The sequence below is a fragment of the Gouania willdenowi genome, chromosome 10, assembly GCF_900634775.1.
Source record: "Gouania willdenowi chromosome 10, fGouWil2.1, whole genome shotgun sequence".
Classification (NCBI taxonomy): domain Eukaryota; kingdom Metazoa; phylum Chordata; class Actinopteri; order Blenniiformes; family Gobiesocidae; genus Gouania; species Gouania willdenowi.
The window spans coordinates 448,701-469,926 of NC_041053.1; positions in this window are offsets into that span (position 1 = coordinate 448,701).

The window sequence follows — 21,226 nt, forward strand, 5'->3', positions numbered from 1 at the left end:
ACTTGTTTTTCTTTTCTCTCCTGCTGGTGTCTCACCTGTCGGCGTTTTCAGACACCATGGTAAATGGAGTCACCTTTAACCACTTCACTTGAAAGCGTGGCATTAAGATCAACGCCAGCTCTCCATGTCGTGTGGAGGAGATTGGGCTTGTGTGAGGTCGGCCGCTAGGATGAACAGTGCCGTGGTCATCTTCCTGGATCAGGTGGAGAAGGTGAACCACATGGTTGAGACAGGCATCACGGTGAATGAAATGTTCACCAGGGTCATCCTGTCAAACGTCCCTCTGTTCATAACCGATGAGTTTCTAAGCAGACATTTCTCCAGACATGGGAAGGTGGTGTCGCCCATCAGAAAGATTCTGTCTGGATGTAGATCCACTGCTTGTAGACCGCCCTTTATGATACTTAACAATCTGCACTGAAAAAAATTTAACATTGACTTAACCTACAATTTGTATAGTAATCATTTACATGTAAATATTGTAATTGGCTCAACAAAGAAAATGTTAATTGAGATAATTAACTTTTTCTTGTTGAACCAATTAATAAAACATTCATTAATACAATTGAAACATTTGTAGTTGGGTTAATGTTCAAAAGTTCATTGAGTCAATTTAAAATCATTAATTATGATTTCTGGGCCAATTTAAAATTCTACGTTGGATTAATATACTTTTATGGTTTAATTAAATCTTTTTATACTAACCAATTATTTTATTTTGTCCTAATTTTCTAAATAATTTCAAAACACATTGGCATCATTTGACTTTTTATTCAAACAGTGGTCAGGATAACATTTTGTCCGGTTACAAATGCAAAAATAAATAAAAAATATTTATAGATTTGGAGTTTGAACAATGTTTAAAGGGACACACCACCATTTGGGCAAATATGCTCATTTCCCACCTCCCCTCGAGTTAAACAATTGAGTTTTACCTTTCCCCTGTTCATCCAGCTGTTCTCTGAGTCTTCAGACCCCATTTGTGGCTTTAGTTTAGCATGAATCATTGAATCGGATTAGACCATTAGCAATTAGCATTAGGTGTTATCAGCCTAATCCGATTCAATGATTCATGCTAAGCTAAAGCCACAAATGGGATCGCCAGACTCAGAGAACAGCTGGACGAACAGGGGAAAGGTAAAACTCAATAGTTTGGAAAATGAGCATATTTGCCCAAATGGTGGTGTCTCTCTAACTTGAATATTTTCAGCTTCTCCCTACAAAAACTGATCTTGTCAGTCTCTTTACCCAAGCAGTTACACAACATAGTTCCAGAAAAAGTGCTTGTAGGTAGTCATTCTTTTTGTTCATTTTCTTGTCATCCAGTCCCATAAGAACCTTCTGAACAAACTCAAATGTACGTCCACACGACTTTGGGTACTGCATGTTGAGGGCATAAATGAGCCCAAACAGCATGACGAATCCGTCGACCACTGAATGCAGATCAGCCATAACCTCTTCGCCTTCCAGAATGATTTTCACATCTGTGGGCGTTAGGATGACTGCCATGGTCTCTACTTCCACATTCGAATCTTGCAGGTCCTGCAAAACAGCAAATTAACACAAAATATAACTCACAATTAATACAATGATTTTATGGTCAATCATGAACTGCATCCAAAAGAATTTTAGAACACACTGCTCCTTTTTATGCTACTTAGAGACTATGGATGAGTGACCCTCAACACCTGTGAGGGCACCAACCGCTTTAAATACTGTGCGTATCTGCTTCGATCAGTTGTGTTTTATTTAACTTACAGAAATATTACGAGTGCATAGGGTAATTAATCGTATCATTTGAGTTTTCAGAACATTTCAGTCATTTATACAGTACTTTTCATCTTCTTTAGGGTACTTTGAACCTTTAAAACAGCAACATTAGATTAACAACAGCCTTTCATGTGTTTTTAATAAAGTTTAATTTGAGTTTAAGAAAAAAATCCATTGTTTTTTATGCACAACGCTGGGAGGAGCACACATTGTTACATTCTTGATTCAGTTTTGTTAGAGCCTTGCAGGGGAGAAGTCTAAACTCCATAATATGAACATAACCGGAACACAGCAAAACTGTTTTATTGAAAAAGAAAAAAAGTCCACACAATCTGTGATTTGTATCATGATAAAAACAGCTTTTTGTGTTTTCAAGTAAAGATAAGTTTATGCATCATATTTTGTGAATTTATGCTCAACTTTTAGAAAGTTGCGTATGAATTTTTATTTCACATGTACGTCTTTGACAGCGATTTTACCCCATAGTATCCATTCAAATTTCTATTGTGCATCCCTCATTTTAAAGTATCCATTTATCCCCAATGTGCTTCACACTTGAGAAAGTATGCAAGATTTTTTTTTAGTAAAAAAAAATTAGAAGTCAATGCCAAGAGTAATTTAATTAAAATTGTATGATGTTTTTTTCAATCTATTCTGAAGAAATTTGTGGAGCCTTGAGTTTATGATTTTCAAACACTACCTAACGTTTAATTACGGCTACAGAAAAGTTCAAGAACTCTTAATTACAAACTGCCAATTGATGTGGAGCTTTCGATGTTAAACAAAGACAAGTTTTATTTACATTGTTTAGCCTGTTATACCTGATGTTCTTTGATGATTGCATCCACAGGGTCTCCCAGGAAAACCATCAGTAACTTCAGAAGACACTGCCTTCGTGTAGATGCGTTCAGTGAATCGTTTGATGAAGCCTGTGAAAAAAATAAAACTATGACTACTGAAATGTTTACGTTATGTTCTAAATATTTGCTCATTTTTTACTACTTTAATTTAAGTTATGCCTCTTTGACATTGAAAAAGATTGTTTTCATGTGACAACATTCTAATCAGCCAATAGTTTAAACCAATGACTATAAAAATAGTTTGACAATATATCAGCTCCGGCTGCTGCAGCAGGTGCCATTTGAGCGCCGTCTGTGTTTTGGCCGCAGCATAAGAGATAACCCTGCCCATTTCCATGTAGGCAAACGGCAAAGTTTTTGACTTTGAAAAATTAATTTCTCAGCCTTATAAGGATTCTATGTACTCGTTTTGGGTTAATAGCATAAATTTTCATGTGCTGTAATGGGTGTAGTACATTGTTTCATTGATTATCCGTTTCAATAGATGTTTTTGAAAAAATTACTGTTACGACAATGAACCATGTGGCAGCAGGAGTAAGGGAAAATGAGGGCTTCGGTGGCAACATCGAAACCAATGAAACCATGTCGTCCATCTTTTTATTTTTTTTTACAGGCCTTGGTTTAAACCTGAGGTGGAGGGCAGGTAAAAATTCTATTGTGGTAACTATGGTAACCATCAAAATGCAGATTTCTTTTTCATGTGGCCCATCCACATGAAACAAAAACTGTCAGAAATTTCAAAGTCTTCTCTGTCAGCACATATAAGCTTAGATCCAATCAGCGTTTCATAAAGCAAGTTAATTTCAATTAATTAAAAAAAAACAACTTGTGAGCATGCTTCATCTTTACCCTAGTTACCTCATCATGATCATGTAGAATCCCTGCAGCATTGTCTCCAATAGCTCCTCCTTTCCTTCTTACAACTTCCATGAGTTTGGCAGCGTGTTTATTCAACTGTGCAGCAAATGTCGTCTCCAATGGACGTGTAGTGATCCTTAAAAACTCTGCAGTGATCTAAAAAACACAAAAATCAAAGCTTATAAACACCAAGACAGATTACTTTTGATTTGTATGTTACAGGCAATGTAGATGTACTTTGCAAGCATCGTTTACTTTGTAATGGGCTTCACACACGGGGAGCGACAAACGTCAGCGTCAGGCGAAACTTGTTGCCACCCAGGTGAAACCAAACACGGGATTCTATAAATCGCCATGCGATTTTCGCCTTATCGCGCAAGTTCAATAGAAAATGATGGAGCGACGTCGCCCCCCATGTGTCGAGCCCATAATACATAGTCTAAGATTGACAACATACCTCCTCTTGTTGAAAAAGTGCTGGCCACCTTTCCCTGACACATTGTCACTTTAAAATTAGGTCCTTTATAAATCTTACGTTTCAAATAAAATAAACTTAAACACTCACAAATCTTTTGATACAGGCTTGTACATTAGGTGTACTTACCCAGAAGGAGTTTACCAGCCAGTAGCAGTAACAGAGAGTTGGCCTTTGAGTCACCACCCTATTGCTGTGGTGTGGGATACTCCCTGTGCAGACAGAAAAGGAAAAATATTAACTATTGTTGAATAAGTCACAGTTAAGGGCAATAAAGTGACTGGAAATTGTTGGGGCAGAATAATTAGTTATGCTTAATAATATAATTACTTATATATTTTAATCCTTAAGCCTTGGGGTGTAACTTTCCATTGTGTGATTTTCATGTCTTAAACCTTGCTGGGTCAAACTGTCTTGTCAAAAGCACACAATATCTCCCCAAAACAATAAACGCACAAGGACGCATAGGCACTCTGTGTGCGTACTCACATGCTCACACAGTCACATAGCACACCCCATACACATTCATTCACACACACAAACACAAATGCACACTCCTCCGTCTCTAAGACAACCGACAGATAACAGAACTGGTTGTTTAGACCCAAAAGAACAAACTGTCTTTCTTTTTTTCACCCTCTGTCCTCACCTCCTCCCCCTGCCTCTGCCTCTGTCTCAATCTCGGGGGGGAGGAGGGAGGGGGGAACTAAGGGGAGATATACGTGGCTTTAATATTGTGTCTCGTCACTCTGTCTTTGGATCGTCTGGCCAGGGGGTCACCATTTTTGTTTCCACTTTGTATTCTTTTATTTAGTTTAGAATAAACTATTTTTTATATAAAATCATCAATGCTTCTCCTGGACTCCATCATTCAACCAGAGCAATGAATCATGTCTTCAAATGAGGTCAACCGTAAATTCAGCCGTAACAATTGGCGATCACGAACAGGACCATCTTCTGTCCACCCCTCGGACAGAGACTGGATCACGAACCATCGGTTGAACCTCAAACACCAATTCGGACTAAGGTAAAGCTGCCTTTATAAATATATATATATATAAATTTTCATATATATATATATTCGCTCTGTGTTGATTTTTTTTGGAACCAGTCAAGCATTGTATTGATTTTCAGCTTTGAGCTTTGATTTTGATCCTCAGCTGTTCTGTGTTTTGACGCAGTGAACTGCCATGAGAAAGGCTCAAATGGTTGAGGTTCTATGTTTTTTAATGCTGTAGGTTCCCTCTGTTTTTCTTCGGGCTCGGATATTTTGTTTAGGCATAAAATACGGCTGGTCATTATTTACTTTGGTTTTGTTCGGACACCCACAGACAGCCTGTGAGGTCCTGACCATAGATAGACGGGCAACCAAAGTTTCCAAAACATCCCAGCGGTGCCATGATCTGAGTTCACCTCTGTACCGAAAGCAAAATAGATTAAAACCCCGAACCTAACCTAAATTGTGTTTCTGTGAATCAAACAGATGAAGAATCCAATAAACAAATAATATATGCATACGCATATACAATCTTGGTATGATGTGAACTCAGATCATGCTTCAGTGAGTTTTACTTCTTTTTTTATCTTTGTTTTTATTTTGTTTAAACGTGAATCAGATTTTTCCCTTTGGGTGTTTGGCTTTAATGCTTTCATTTGGAAGAGTGTCAGCTTTTTGGCTTCTGTGCGCCTTGGTTTTTTCTCTCGCAAAGCCACACACACACACACACACACACACACACACACACACACACACACACACACACACACACACACACACACACACACACACACACAAGACAGAGAGCGAGAGGGAAGCGCGCGCACGCACACGCACAGGCACGCGCACGCACAGAGAGCCACACCCAACAGAGAGAGAGAGAGAGAGAGAGAGAGGTGGCGCCCCTCACTGGCCAGTTTAGTGCACTACACACTTGTGGCACAACATTGTGATTTCTCACCTTGCCCCCTGCCGATAGAATAGTGCCATTACACACAGACACTATTTTTATTTTTATTTTAAATTTTATTTTGATTTCATGTTTGATGGGCAACACACACTCAAACACACACACACAGATGAATACAGTATTTCATTTTATTTTATTTTAATATTACTGTTACCATCATTATCATTTTTTATTATTTAAATTGTTAGTTTCTGTTGGCTTTGTGGTTGCCCCCTGAAGAAACGACATCTTCAATGAAAGAATGAAATCACCTTCAACTCTTACGCTAATGAAATGTCAACATCATTCAAAGGACCAAGCATCAGAAGGAAATGGACAATCAAAGGTGTGTGACCTTTCAGGACTCAAGGACTCAACTCCCGTTCAGCAAAGCAATGCTGAAATAACTCGCTCAGTCCCAAGTCAACTCTTCATCGTCTATGAATGGGCCGCATGCCAATGCTGGATTAACACATCCTGCCCCATCATCAAAGACTGAGAACCTGTGGGCGTCGGAGTGGACACTCCCCCACCAATGAGTTGCGAGTTAAACGCCACGACTACTGCCTGAATGATGGGCAGCAACTGCAGACTGGTCACACGTCTGCTGGAAATCTTCACCAAAAAAAGACACTGTTTCAAAAGCCACAAGGATACCAAGCCACAAGAAGTCCACCACAGCCTTTGGTGGTAGTGCCAAATCACTTTAGCCTTGAACTCTGGCATGGAGGGGGACAACTAGCAAATAGCCAACAAGCTTCTCCTTCGCACAATACTAACCCCTCTATCTTCTGACTGTGCACTAGATTATTTTGTTTTCATTTATTCTCTCACACGCAGACAGACCAGACATACAGTCACACACCCACATTCATAACTATGAGAAACACAGGACCACCAGAACTTCACACAGAACCCTTCTGTTTGCCACATGAGATCAAGTGTGCCCATCATTTATCTTTGCTTTTATTCATTATATTGCTCATTTATTTACACTGCTTTTGCCTTTATGAGAAAAGAACAAACAAAGGGGAAGAAAATAGTGTTACTGATAAGGTTGTTTTTGTTTGCTTTTCTTTCATTTATTTTCTTGATTGAGGGGAGGCCCCCCACAATGCAAGATATGGTTACATCCGCTGAAGAAAGAGCCCTCTGTTGCCTCAGCTTTTGGAGCTGAAGTTTTAATTTTTTATTATTTTATTGGCCATGATTTTTTTACATTTTGACATTTTTTGACCGATACCCTCGTAAACAATCTGTACCGTACCCTTTTTGAAGCTGCTTGCGACAGACAGCCTAGTTCAACATTCATTGTTTTCATTTTGCGCGCCTCCCCCTTACCGCGTCGGACTGTCTGGCCGGCCCAAAGCCACTCGACAGCAGGGGGGGGTACCAAATTTTTCCTGGAAAAAAAAATGTCCCATTAGTTGCTATGAGTACATAGGCAATTACTTTTCAAACAAGAAGTCCTGGTTTAATGTGCAGAAAAAGGATAAACCTTGCTAGGGAAAGCGCTCTTTGGGGGATAGCGGTCCACCTGATTTGATACATGCTTGGTAACCGAGTACCGTTCTGAGCAAATTTCTATGTTCCCTTAGAGTGAGGGTTATTAGAGGTTGTGTGCTCCGTTCAATCTTAGAGGTGCCCAATAAAAGTCCTGACAGTCTGCGTTGGTGTTTGTTATTGTTGTTCTCCCCAGTTAGCCGGAGGTTAGAGAGTTGTTCTCCCCAGTTAGCCGGAGGTTAGAGAGTTCTCCCCAGCTTTATCTTTTACAAAGCCGGAGGTCGAGAGTTGTTGAGTTTGTTGAGTTAGACACAGCTGTGCGATTCCTGCCTGATCAGCAGATGAGCAGACTGTCAGTACCTCGGGCGATAATCTAAGTGTAGACTCCGCAAAGGCGGAAGTAAAAAGGAGCGTACCTCTTAGTAATCAGATGATACCAGTAAAAAGCAATTAATTAACACTAAAAGGTTGCCAAGCATGGGGGGGCAATAAGAGCTCATTGACCCCGAGAGAGGAGGTGGACTGGCTATCGCCGCTGGTGGGTTAGATGAGGCCTATGTTCCACTTAGACACTGCAGCAAAACTTTGTGAATGCATGGACGTGAAAATTGAGGCATGAGTGACTGAATGATGACACGTTACGTATGCCTGAGAGAACCGTGTTGTGAGTGCGAATGTGCCGTGGACGTGTCATTGAGTGATTGACCGATGAATGGCTGTTTGACTACACATGTTCCTCTGTTTCACCTTCCTTTCCTCCTGGGTTTTGATGCACTAGATCTTCTCCCTGTTTTTGCCAATTATGTAGTGGGGTGTTCAGAAAACACTGCTGCTTGTTAAAAGAACTATGGTTTTAGGCCTTGGGCCTTCTAAAAAGTTACCAGGATTTAAAGGTTTTTTTCTGGGTGTTTAAAAACGCCAAACGACATTTTTTATATATGATACCACTTTCAGTGGAATGACTGGCTTTGACCTTGACTGACCTTACATGTTCAGTGTCCATGTTTTTTGTTGTTATATGTGTATACTCGTTGTGGTGTGCACTTGTCTATGTCTTCGTCTTAGTTGTTGTTATTGTGTAGCTTTTTCCAAAATACAGGTCGCTGGCTGTATACTCAAAGGAGACGAATCAGATCCAACTAAAGAAAAGAGATATTTTAAATTATTCATTTAGGTCTTAATGTTTCCTCTCTTTCTGTTTCTGAGTGTTTCCTTACAGACAAAGCCACCGCCTTCTCGACTCCGATCCTACCTCTTCGCCGCCATGCCTGATCACTGCTCTTATGATGAAGGATGAGAATTAAAGGGAAGTATTGTCCATAACTGTAACTGGGAAGCAAAGGGGAAATAGATTGAAATAGACACGTGACAATATGACATATTGTGGATGTTCTAACATAATATCTATTCCAGAGACTACAGAGACTTCCAATCCAACTGCAAAAGTGGGGACAGATCTTCAAATTTCCAAAGGGAGCGTACAGTTGACCCTGGCTTTGACCTTTTAAGGCTGAGGAGGAGGAGGTCGAGGAGGTTGGAGGGCACAAAGGCAGGCGGACACAAGAGAGAGGAAAACGGAGACACATCCAAAATGATCAGATAAGTGATTTTCCAATGATATTTATCATATGGTTTTAAGAATCCAAATGTATTCTTATGTAAAAAAAGGGAAGGGAGGGACCAACGTCCCTCTGATTTTTGATTTATATTTTATCATAGGAAAATATACCTCAAACCCTCCAACCATTTTCTTCTTGTTCCAACAGCACTTAGCGTGCAAGACCATAAAACACCTTCAGTGGGTTTAAACACGTTTAAGGGAAAAATTAAGTGTTCTCAACATTGGGTTGGTGGCCCAATCTGGGTCGCCTGAGATTTAAAAAGGGTCCTCCTGAAACTCTTGATAATTGATTGAAATAAGAGATAGTTTTAAAGTTAAGTAACTTCCAAGTATTTAAGGAAGCTCTCCAAACCGTGCTGGGGCTCGTCACCCCTACGAATGGGATAAATACAGAGAGCAAAAGACAATATGATTGTTCGACTCAACTTAACTTTAATTCTGTCTAACCTTAAAGGGCCAATAATCTTGCTAAACTCTGGTTCAGACACAGAATAGGAGACACTTTTGCCACCAATTGACCTTCAAAATTAAGTAAATTACATCTCAAATAATAATTATGAGGGAAATGAATGAAATAAATGAACTGACAAATTCAGCTCTATAAAAGAATTAGGCTATGTGAATAGGTGTGGAGTGTTAACATTATTCAGAATAAATAAAGGATAGAATAAGATTTCTCCTTCACAAATAAGAGATAGCAACGAAAAATGAAACAAACAATTTAAATAAATAAATAACATTATTTATTTATTTGGTTAAACTCATTTAGCTTTCTCACATCTCCATGTCTCCCAATTGTATGTATTCATCTTGAGAAGACATGTAACCACACTCCACACTTCTCCGTCCGACTTGCATGTCCTTCTCCGTCCGACTTGCATGCCCTTGTAAACAGTGGTTCTCAAATTGTTGCTTCTCACCAGGTAAGTAGATGTACCACAGATAATCACTGCAACTCCAGCTATGCTTCTCCTTACTCCAGGAAAAGAAAATCGAATTAATACTTCCTGCTTTTCTTTCAGCCTCATATTTTCCCACTCACGTGCGAATGGGCTACAGAGCTAGCATGGCTAAAAGCTCACTAACCCACACCTAACCATTGTGTGATTGTGCAGCAGCACCTTTTAGGATCTGAAAAGCTCTCAGATCCTGACCTCTGACCTGTCTCTGCCTTCCTGGCCATACTAACTATTCATTTAGTTAGTTAACTAAACCTAACACCCCTAAACTTTTATTTTATTCTATTCTATTCTATTCTATTCTATTCTATTCTATTCTATTCTATTCTATTTTATTTTATTTTATTTTATTTTATTTCGTTTTATTTTATTTTGTTTTGTTTTGTTTTGTTTTGTTTCCCCCCCCCCCCCCCTTTTTTCTGTCCAGGTACCAGCTAAAGCCTACCAGGTACCAGGTACCAGCTAAAGCCTCAGTAGTGGGATCGCGCCTGTGTTCAGGTACCAGCCAATCCCAAGAGTTCTGTTTCGGTGTTTTTCCCCCTCTTCTGTTCAGGTACCTTCCGATCCCAAGAGAGGTTGCCAGGTGTGTGGAGACTACCCTTCCTCAGACAACAACCAATCATCTACAACGCCGACCGGAAACGAACGACCCACACGGCAGTGAAGGTCGCGGAGCGAGCCACGTGGATTCACGCATCACACTCCAGGAAGGTGCCAACAACACCACTGATCGTGGAACCGCAGTAAGGAGCGTTTCCTCTTTTCTGGATTAGGAGCAGTGTTTTGAGGAGCCTTTGTTTGCCCTGAAAGTTGCAACGAAGGGCAGAAGAAAAGTCCCTGGGGTTACAAGCTAATCTTTCAAACGGGGCATATGGTCTGTTGAAACCTTTGAAATCCAACCTTGAGGACATCGTGGGAGATCACAAGCATTTTCCCGCTGTGATGAAGAGGTCACGAGCCCCTCTGTTTATGCCCCAGGAGAAGGCTGGAATTATGCCACTATTCTGTCGTTTCATGTCACTCGTGTTCTGGTCATCGATTGGCACGATGGTCCTGTCCGCAAGTCCAGTACTCCTCTGGCTCCTGGCCTCCAAGGGGGCAATCGAGGACACTGGACTTGAACCAATGAATACAAGTGTTGTTCCTAATGAATGCTTCTTTTTACAGGGTGACGAATGCAAGCAGAAATAAACGTTGGATAAACAACATCGTCCTCCACAACACTTTAGCTGCGACCAATGTTCACGAACACCTGGTACCGATACGCGCACTATCAAGCTAAAAGTAGGGGCCTATCCAACTGTTTTTGTTCTTACATGCCTGTGTCATCAACACACCCCCGCTTAACCGCGATACCAATGGATGCTTCCGACTCCTTTTGTTATTTGTCTCACTCTAATTTCGGCATGGGGGACCCCAACCGTTGTTCTAAACCGCCAGTAAAAAAAACTGACTACACTACGCGATGACACATCTTCCGCTATGTATGTAGATTACACGCGATCCACACTTTTTTCCCTTCTGTTTCGCCAGAAACGGAACTCGCAAACTAGGCCAGATTCCCGGTCATAATTGCAATTTTACTTAGTCCTGAATGCGACACCGCACATAATTCGCACACATGTGCCCACGTTCATACACCCGGGACTAATAGTTTAATTTAGCGAACGGTTTTGACTATGCTCAACTATTCCTCTTTTGTCACGAAGTAAATGCAAATCCCACACTCCTTTGGACTTTAATCCACACGACAATCTGGGGTACGGCTGCGCGTCGAAACCTTAGAATACAGGTTTAAGTCCTTTGTTAACGCTTAATGGTCCTACAAAGTAGAATGGTCCTAGACCTACAGACCGTGGCCAAAAGAGGCGTTTGCGCAATGGTAGGTGCATCTTGCCACGCGACGCCATGAACAAAGACCGCCACGTCCTATAACCCTTCCGCCGCCGGAAGCCCAGCCTGAAGTGTTTATGATGAGTGTTTTTGATGTCTCAGATGATGACTCTGCTTACTGAGGACACCTACATATATTTTTGTTGCTGTGCCGTGCTGACATTTATACCATGTGTGTTTTTGCTACTAGTGATATATATTCCATATTCATTGATCACCAATGATGTTAGTTGCTAAGGATATTTGATTTTATTGTGCAGATGGTCTTGTCTCACGTAATATTCATTATGTGTTCATGAGGTTCTATGCCTTCTCCTCCTTTTTCTTGCTCCGACTTTGAGGGATGCCTGTGTCCCCTGGAAAAATAATGCTTATATCCATAGTGTTATAACGGTGTCAATATCATTTGTCCTACGGACCATGAGGTTGCGCTAGAATTACACTAATTTTGAATAATGTTTTATGTGTTTTGGGCTGTGCTAAAGTTAAACAACTTACTAACTAATTTCGCTTTTTTTGTGTTGGACTTTGTCCAAAAAGAGTGGATTGTTGGGGCAGAATAATTAGTTATGCTTAATAATATAATTACTTATATATTTTAATCCTTAAGCCTTGGGGTGTAACTTTCCATTGTGTGATTTTCATGTCTTAAACCTTGCTGGGTCAAACTGCCTTGTCAAAAGCACACAATATCTCCCCAAAACAATAAACGCACAAGGACGCATAGGCACTCTGTGTGCGTACTCACATGCTCACACAGTCACATGTCACATAGCACACCCCATACACATTCATTCACACACACAAACACAAACGCACACTCCTCCGTCTCTAAGACAACCGACAGATAACAGAACTGGTTGTTTAGACCCAAAAGAACAAACTGTCTTTCTTTTTTTCACCCTCTGTCCTCACCTCCTCCCCCTGCCTCTGCCTCTGTCTCAATCTCGGGGGGGGAGGAGGGAGGGGGGAACTAAGGGGAGATATACGTGGCTTTAATATTGTGTCTCGTCACTCTGTCTTTGGATCGTCTGGCCAGGGGGTCACCATTTTTGTTTCCACTTTGTATTCTTTTATTTAGTTTAGAATAAACTATTTTTTATATAAAATCATCAATGCTTCTCCTGGACTCCATCATTCAACCAGAGCAATGAATCATGTCTTCAAATGAGGTCAACCGTAAATTCAGCCATAACAAAATCCAGAGCAAATGTTATGTAGTTTAACATATTGAAGATTTATTCGTTTTAAAGCTGGGCTTACCCTGAGCTAATTCTGGGGTGATTTTGAACGTGCCAAATTATCAACTCACTTTGGGATTGAATCCCATATAAAGAGTGGGGGCCAGGGAGACCTAGGCCACCCCCCCACGGCCGAGCAACCCCCCAGACGCCCCCAAGATCCCAGGCTGAGAGGCAGCCACCGCCCCCACACACACAACCGAGGAGGCCCCAAGCAGCCGAGCACCCAGCGTATCCCGCCACCGACCCCAACCCCCAACCCTAAGGCCCCGCGCCAGCATCCCGCCCGCCCACCCACCCACACCCAAGCACCCAACCCCCGAGGGGAGGGCCCAGAGAGCCCCCCGCCCGAGACCCCAGCAGCGGAGCCAAGGCCCACGCCCAGCTGACGGCCAGAGCCGCGCCGAACGGGCAGCCAGCGGGCACTCGCCGGCGGGCCTAGAGCCAGCAGGGACCAGACCCCAGGCCAGAACGGAAGCAGCACCTAGAGCAGCGCCCCCAGGGACAGCGACCACGCGGTTAATTCTAAGACCTCAGTTAAGCCGTGCAAATGCGCCACATAAAACACAGACGTCGGGGGTTTATTATTATAGGTAAAACATATTGGTCAAACTACTCGCATGATAATGGAGCTTTACTTACCTTTTACCGCTGGGGTGGCACAGTCCAGAGTCACCGTCTCGGTCTAGGTCAGTTGGTTGCGGTTGCAATGCAAGAAACTTCCAGAGCACATGTCGTGATATTTCTGCTGCTTTAATTGAGCAGAGTCAAGTGTGGTTGTTTTCAGTGCTGCCCCCTATTGGAGGTTCTAACATGACACGACGCATGCGCAAGGAGCCCTCAATAAACAAATGTTCATTAGGTCAATTTAACTATTGTAAATAACTGTTGATTTATATTACACAATTACACCAATCAAATTTTTTTAATTATCTCACATGACTCTATCTGTATTGTTTAAATTGTACAGGACAATTTAATTTATTTACTGAAGCCAATTGCAAAAAACATATTGAATGAACAACAGCAATGTTTCTCTTTTTTCAGTGTGGATGTGGACCTCAACCTCTGCTTCCATGTTAAAGTAGATGATTATGACTACGTGATATTTGCCACCTCGTCAGCTATGGAATGTTTTGGTTGTAGTGAGGTGGGACGCACCGTGAATGCCTGTCCGAAGTGGGGGGATCCGGCTCCGCATGGCCAGGGTTGGCCCTCAGCCCTGTGGCGGGGTCTTCCGCTTCCAGGGGGAGGTCACTGCCCCGCGGCCTGTGGCCGCAGCAGACACTTCATCTGCTGTGGCCCGGATCGTGACATCTGAGCGGCGCAGAGCACTCTGCCCCTCTCCGCTGCTGTGTCTGACCTGGAGCAAAGGGGGGGTGAGTAGGAATGATGTGCACGGTGTGGGTGAAAATAATCAGGGAAGCGAAGCACGTTTTTTGGGTGATGTGGTGGAGAGTGAGGTGGTGAAGAAAAGGTGGAAAAAAATATGTGTGAAGTACAGATAAATGAAATGATTAGTGTCAGTGAAACACAGGAAGGTTTGTCAGAGGAGGAAACACAGGCAGAGGAGACAGGTGGGGGAACAGTAATCCTACATGGAGGAGGAAGAGGAGGTAATGAAAGAAAAGTCTGCTTCTAAACGCAGAAGCACTAGAAAAACAAAGTTTGAATCAAAGAGTATAAAGTGGAGGAGAATAAACAGACATTAGGGGCAGATGGAGGAAAGTGACAGTGATGAATGTGTCTCGGATAACAGTAACATATCTACTCAAAAATTAACAAATAGTCAACAGAAAAAAATTAACTTTGTGGAAATGATCCAGTCATTTTTAGCTATAACTAAAAACGCCAAACGGATAAAAACTGAAGAGCATTTTCCAGATTTAAGTTTGTTTTGTGCCTCGGTCAGACTCCACATGAGCAGAAAAGATGAGTCTGGCCTTTCTGAAAGGGAGGTTTTCAGATTAAAAAACATCTCGTATCAGCTTCTGAGATACTGTGTAAAGGGTTGAAGGTTCCTGAGCGTGCTCTGAAAATAAAACTACCTAACACAGAACACCAGGTAAGGCGGTGCACAAACATGAAAACGGTAAAGTAGTCTCATTTTAAAAAGTTAATAAAACAAATATGGTTCAAAATAATGCATTAGGCATAGATCTAATAGGGACATTTCAAAGGTTTTTTTACCACATATGTAAAAACGATGAAGAATCCCTTTAAGAACGTAATACATGAAGAGTCACGGACTTGCTCAAATCGTGGGAAATGTTTTTTACTAAAAGGCACAGATTTGGCAAAATGACCCAGTGAATGAATTTTTGAGTGTCACCATTTATAACAGTCCAACATTGTATTAACCAGATTATATTGATCCTACAGTTCACTTAGTTCCATCAGACTGACATCTAAGGAACGCTCTGAAGTATTTGTTGCACCAAGAACTTTTTTTCATCATTACAAACTCCAATGTATCTACCAAAACAAACATGTAGACTAATGATCCATTTGGATGTGGTCTGAGAAATGCAATGGAGGAATTATTATGGACAGGGCAAATAACCACTTCAACAATGTCCTTTCAGATCATATAAAAGATTCCAGGCTGGTATAAGCTTTGACACAAATCTTATAATTTTACTGTTTAGAATAAGCAGACACTTAAAAGTGCTAATTTTTGCAAAAACTGCAAACTTCTTTAAAGATAGGTGCAAGTGCAAAAATTACATTTTTCAAATTCAGAAAATCAGAATATTATTCAAATTAAATGTAGAAAATGAAAATCTCTGTAAATGAATATGACAAATATCAGCTTTTCTAAAATGGTTAAAACACAACATATGGCCCATATGTTACTTGAAAGTGCATTTTGAACACGTCAGACCTCAGGACAAATGCTCACATAGCCATAGACCAGCTCTAGGTCATCTCACTCAAAAGGTTTGTTTTTCACTACTTGAACTTTGTTTGAAAGCTTCCTATTATCACGTTACATCAGATCCTTCTGAGAAAATTCAAAGGTGTACTTAAGGTCAGGTGGGTAGGTGAGGTAGATGAGACCAAACAGCAGAGAGAAACAGTGGCAACATCTCTGAGGTCCTTCATACAGTAACACCTTCGATGATGATGCCCACGTCTTCTGGTGCTTCCTGTTCTCCATCACTTTCATGCATGATGACATAAATGCTGATGACAGTCTTCCCCATCTGGCTCTGGGCATCACAGAACTCCACATCTTAAAACGAGGAAACACAAAAGAACAAAAGATGTAGAAAGATACAAAAATTAGACAATTTCCAGTTAACGCATCCTTGTTTTAAAGTGGACATGTCATGCATATGGGGCTTAAAACTAGACTTAAAAACCTTGTTTTTGGGTCTCCATTTTGATATTTTAGAATTCATATATGATGTTCTAAGAATTAAATGGTAACAATGAATTACAGGCGAAAGAGATGGAGAAGGTCTTAACTGGGGAACCTCCTGCTGGCAGTTGTAGGAATCACTTAAAATGAGTCAGGACTGTATACACACAGACACACTTTACTTGTGTATTAATGAGAGTTAATGAATTATACGCAGAAAAAGGCAAAATTGTTGGAAATAAGTGAAATAGTTCATAAAATGGAATTATAAGAGGAGCTCCAACTATTTATACAACATGCAATGTACGTAGTTTTGATAAGTAACTCACTAAACTGAGGCCGAATGTGGCTTTTGTTTTGCAATATTGGGCTGAATATATTCGGTGCATCTCTATTCCATTTGTAAATGTCAACGTTAGCAGTTAAAACTTACCACATATTGTGTAATGACATTGTTAGGATCTTCACTGAAATACACTGAGTGCTTTCAGGATGGAAGACCTCCTCATTCTGATTGTGTTCATCTGTAAAATAACAAAAAAGGAGTAAAGCTTTTTGAATTTAGCTTCCCTGCTTTTAAGACAACAATTTTCAAAATAAGTATTTTATTTGGGCAGAGAATCAATCAAAAGTATATTAATTACATAATATAATGTGATTAATCACAACCAGCAAATGTATGTCAGATGTGAGATGGAGGATAGGTGCGTCCAGAGTCTCCTCCTTCTGACACAGTCATACAACTTAACAAATACTTAAAAATGGTCTGGAACTTGTGTGTGCGTGTGAATTGAACTCAGGTCAGGAGAATGTGAATTCTGGAGAATTTTTGGTTTATTTAAACCTCATAACCACCTTGTTTGTACTGTATTAGATTACCAAATGAGTTTTCAATTATTATAATTATAAAGCTGTTTGTGATCAAGTTGTTTTAACTACATTTGAAATACATTTCATGTAAAATCTAGGAAGAAATTGCAAACCTTCCTTCTTTCTGAAGATGTTCACCAGCTTAGAGACAAACTGGTCCAGTTGTGATATGAACTTTGAAGTAAGTGCCATCGTGGTGATCAGTTTGAATTCAGCATTTATCTAGAAAGTAAAACGAGACGATACCTTTAAGTATACATTTGATCTGTACGTTTAGCATTTTAACATTCAATAAAATGAGTTCTTTTTATTCATGACATACCTCCTGATGACAGAAGAGAGCAGGACATCAACTTTTAAACTCTGCAATGAAGGGCATGTCTTTTAGAATCTCCATCCTCCTGTGTGGAAAGGTTTGATCCATTTTCCTTTGAATGACTTCTTCATTATTTCTTTTCTGGACTTCAGTGAGTAGGGTTACCTTCTCTTCCTCCTGACTTTCTTCTCCTTCTCCATCTGGATAATCGGGGCAGAAATTTACCTCTGCTCTTCTTGGTTTTTACCTTGGTTTGGAGAGGCACTGCTATCACTTCTACACTTCAGAGAGTTAATGATCAGTTCTGTGCATCCTAGGCTTCTAAGCTTGGTGTGATAGTTACTCATCTTGTATTTTAAACTTGACTTCCATGCATCAAACCCTGATGTAGAGCCCCGTTCTTTTAAACACAGATGTTTTGAGATGAACCCTCTGCATACGTCATCCCACTCAATGTCTGAAGGGTATGTTTTGTACTTGATTATTTCACTTACCAAGCTTTCTGTAATATCTGACTTCAGCTTTGGAGTGGGGGTTAAAAGAGTTCCATTTTTCTGAAATTCTTGATCTTCCTTGTGCAACTATATATTAACTTCAAAGTCGAAGGTGGGTTTAGGAAAAACGCTCAGCCAAGCTTCTGATCGTAGCATCGAGGATGAAGAGGTTGATGAAGATGATGCTGTTTCTGGAGATGAAAGGATGTCGGTATCAATGGAGTACCTGGAGCTGAGACTGGAGGTGGGGCTCCTAGAAGTTCTCTGAGGACTTTCGTCAACAAGTTCAGGAGCACTCTTGTAAATCACCTTCACTTAGTCCAAATTCTTCAGTTCAGCGGTTGAGGTCACATTCAGGAAAGTATTGAAATCATTGTCTATGTGTTGAAGTCTAAAATCCTTTGTCAGTGAACATTGCTTCTGAATCTCCATTTTCAGTTCCTCCAAACTCGCTGGTATTCCAGATGTCAGAGTCATTTTGAGCGTGTTGTTTTCTCCCAGGACAACAAGTAGCTTTGTTGGGTCTGTCATGGTTTGTCCTGCTTTTCAGTTTTATTCTAAAATAGATAAAAATACACATTACTTATACAGCTACCTCATTGTACACTAAAAATGTGTTATCCTATAATAAAAACAGCAGTGTCCACTCTGCCCCTCCCTGTTTGTGTATCCATCATTGGCTTGTTGAAAGTCTTCATGTCAAAGAAAAAAACATCATAAGCGTTTACCTGAACAGTGGTTGAATCTTTTCAGTGTCACCATTCGTGATGATCCAACTTTGTATCCAGTCAGAGGATAGCGATCCTGCAGCTCATTCAGTTGGAGCAGGCTGACATCTCTTGACGGTGGATCTAGTATGAAGTGTTCGGTGTACCAGGAGCTTCTTTTCTTCACAGCGAACACTAACTTCTCGACCAAAACAAACATGTGGCCTATTTCAACAAACTGTGGCAGACCACCCAATGATCCATGTGCAACTAACATGCTCTTTTTGTAGTCAATTCCATCAAAGGTGACACTCTGGCAGCAGTAATGTCAGGATATTTTTGAGACATACAATCAGCTATTTCATCTTTGAGGAGTTCAACTGGTACAGATGAAACACGTGAAACTTCTAGAAGTGCCTTTTCACAGCTAGATGAATCATATAATGCCCAATCATCAGCTGATGCTTTGTAGCCAAAGACAAAGGTATGTTCCTAAAGCAGTTTGTGTGCCTGACAACATTTTTAAAAAATGTGTGCTTTGATTTGAATCTTATTTTACCACAATAAAGTGAGTGGATCAAACTGATGTATGACAGAAGGATAATGAGAAAGAAAATGATGCTTTGGTAATGATCTTTAATCTGGGAAAACTTCCTTAAACCTATAGATATGGTCCGTAATCTTACTCTCAAGCAATGCAATCGAGGAATCGGTATGGACTGGGCAAACAACCAGTTCAACAATATCTTTCAGATCAAGTAAAATATTCCAGGCTGGTTCATCTTCAGGTATAAGCTGCCCAATAACGAAAGGTATCAGTCTCAGAAAACACCAATTTTTGTGACAATTGCCACCAATTGTGTTTTTACTTCAAAAGGTGTGAGGATTGATGATTAGTCTGATCCCCCCATTTGTAAGGAAATGTCTGAATAAATAGATTAAATCTGTCAGAAGTAATGTACTTTTTGCTAATCAGTAAACAAAAACACACAGCTAGCTCAAAAGGCACAATGCCTTCAAAGAGGTTGTGGGCGAGATCTGGGGGAACCCTTCTGTAACCTTAAAGAAAGATAGGTTGTCAGCCAAAACACAGCTGTTTTTCACCCCGCAACAAGCTACTCCATTCTCACGCGCAGCTGCAACAATGTTGCTCTTCAGTTCTCAACTTAAATTGGCTCCTACAGACTCAATCTCTGAACGTGAAGCTGTACAAAATCTACAAAATTTGTCCACAGAAAAACTTTCCACACATCCAGCCAGGCCATGAGCGCCAAGACTATCAGCAACTACGTACTGAACAGTGCCCCAAATGTCTTTAAAGCATCACTTTTACACAACAAAGCAAGAAATATAGAGGAAAGTGCAGAGTGACTACCTGGTGGGAGATTTCCTAAAAATTAGCAGAGTTCATGCTTTTTTCGAGACGTGCCCAGCGGATTACAGACTTCAAAGTCGTCTATGTAAAGACACAAAGAGATTCTCAGTTCATCCTCAGCAGTCAGAAAATCATTGTTCTCGATAAGACCTATAATGCTTTTCCTTTGCAGACCGGTATTCCTCATCTTTCAATGACTTTTTTGAGTATAGTCTCTGAAGTAGCTGCTGTAAAGATTTAAGGATGGAAACTTATTGGAATGACTGTTTGCTTTGAGGGTTGAGTATATGTTCCACTGGTTCAATGACTTGAAAATGTGTTTTGTAAAACTGTTTGCGTTTGTAAGAGGTTGTGAGAGGACCTTCTTTTGCTATAGCCTTTATCACAGGATTAGAAGACAACGTGTCAATCAATTCTTCAATGATGGTCTGGTTCAAACAAAGACTGTGTTTCACAAGAGATTCAGTAATGTTCTTGAATGACAAAGGCACTGATGCACAGCTAATCAAATAATGTAATTCAGAAAGCAGTTCATCAATTGCTACACTTGGATAATAGTTTTGAAGTTTCAATAACAGAGATGCAAATTTTAACTCTACTGAATCTGATAGGCTGTTGACTTCTACATCAGTTTCATCTGCATCATCACAACCTTCATTTTCTCCAAGATTATCATCTGTACCATCATCTGTTAAACTTTGTTTCTCAACTTTGCTGAAAATACCCAAGTTAAAGTCTTGTAGGTTGTATGGATTGTGCTTCCTGCATTTATGAGTCTTAAAATTACCATAGATATTTGTCTGGAAACTCTTAAACATACAATCCACAGTTTCATTACTTTTGAGATGAGTGTTAATATGAGAAAAATATTCTTGTTCAGAAGTTATGCCACTGCAGGAACATACAGTAAATAGCCGTTAAATGTTGCTGTATTTAAAGCTAGTTTTACCCTCTCAGTGGGATGTGATCTGGTT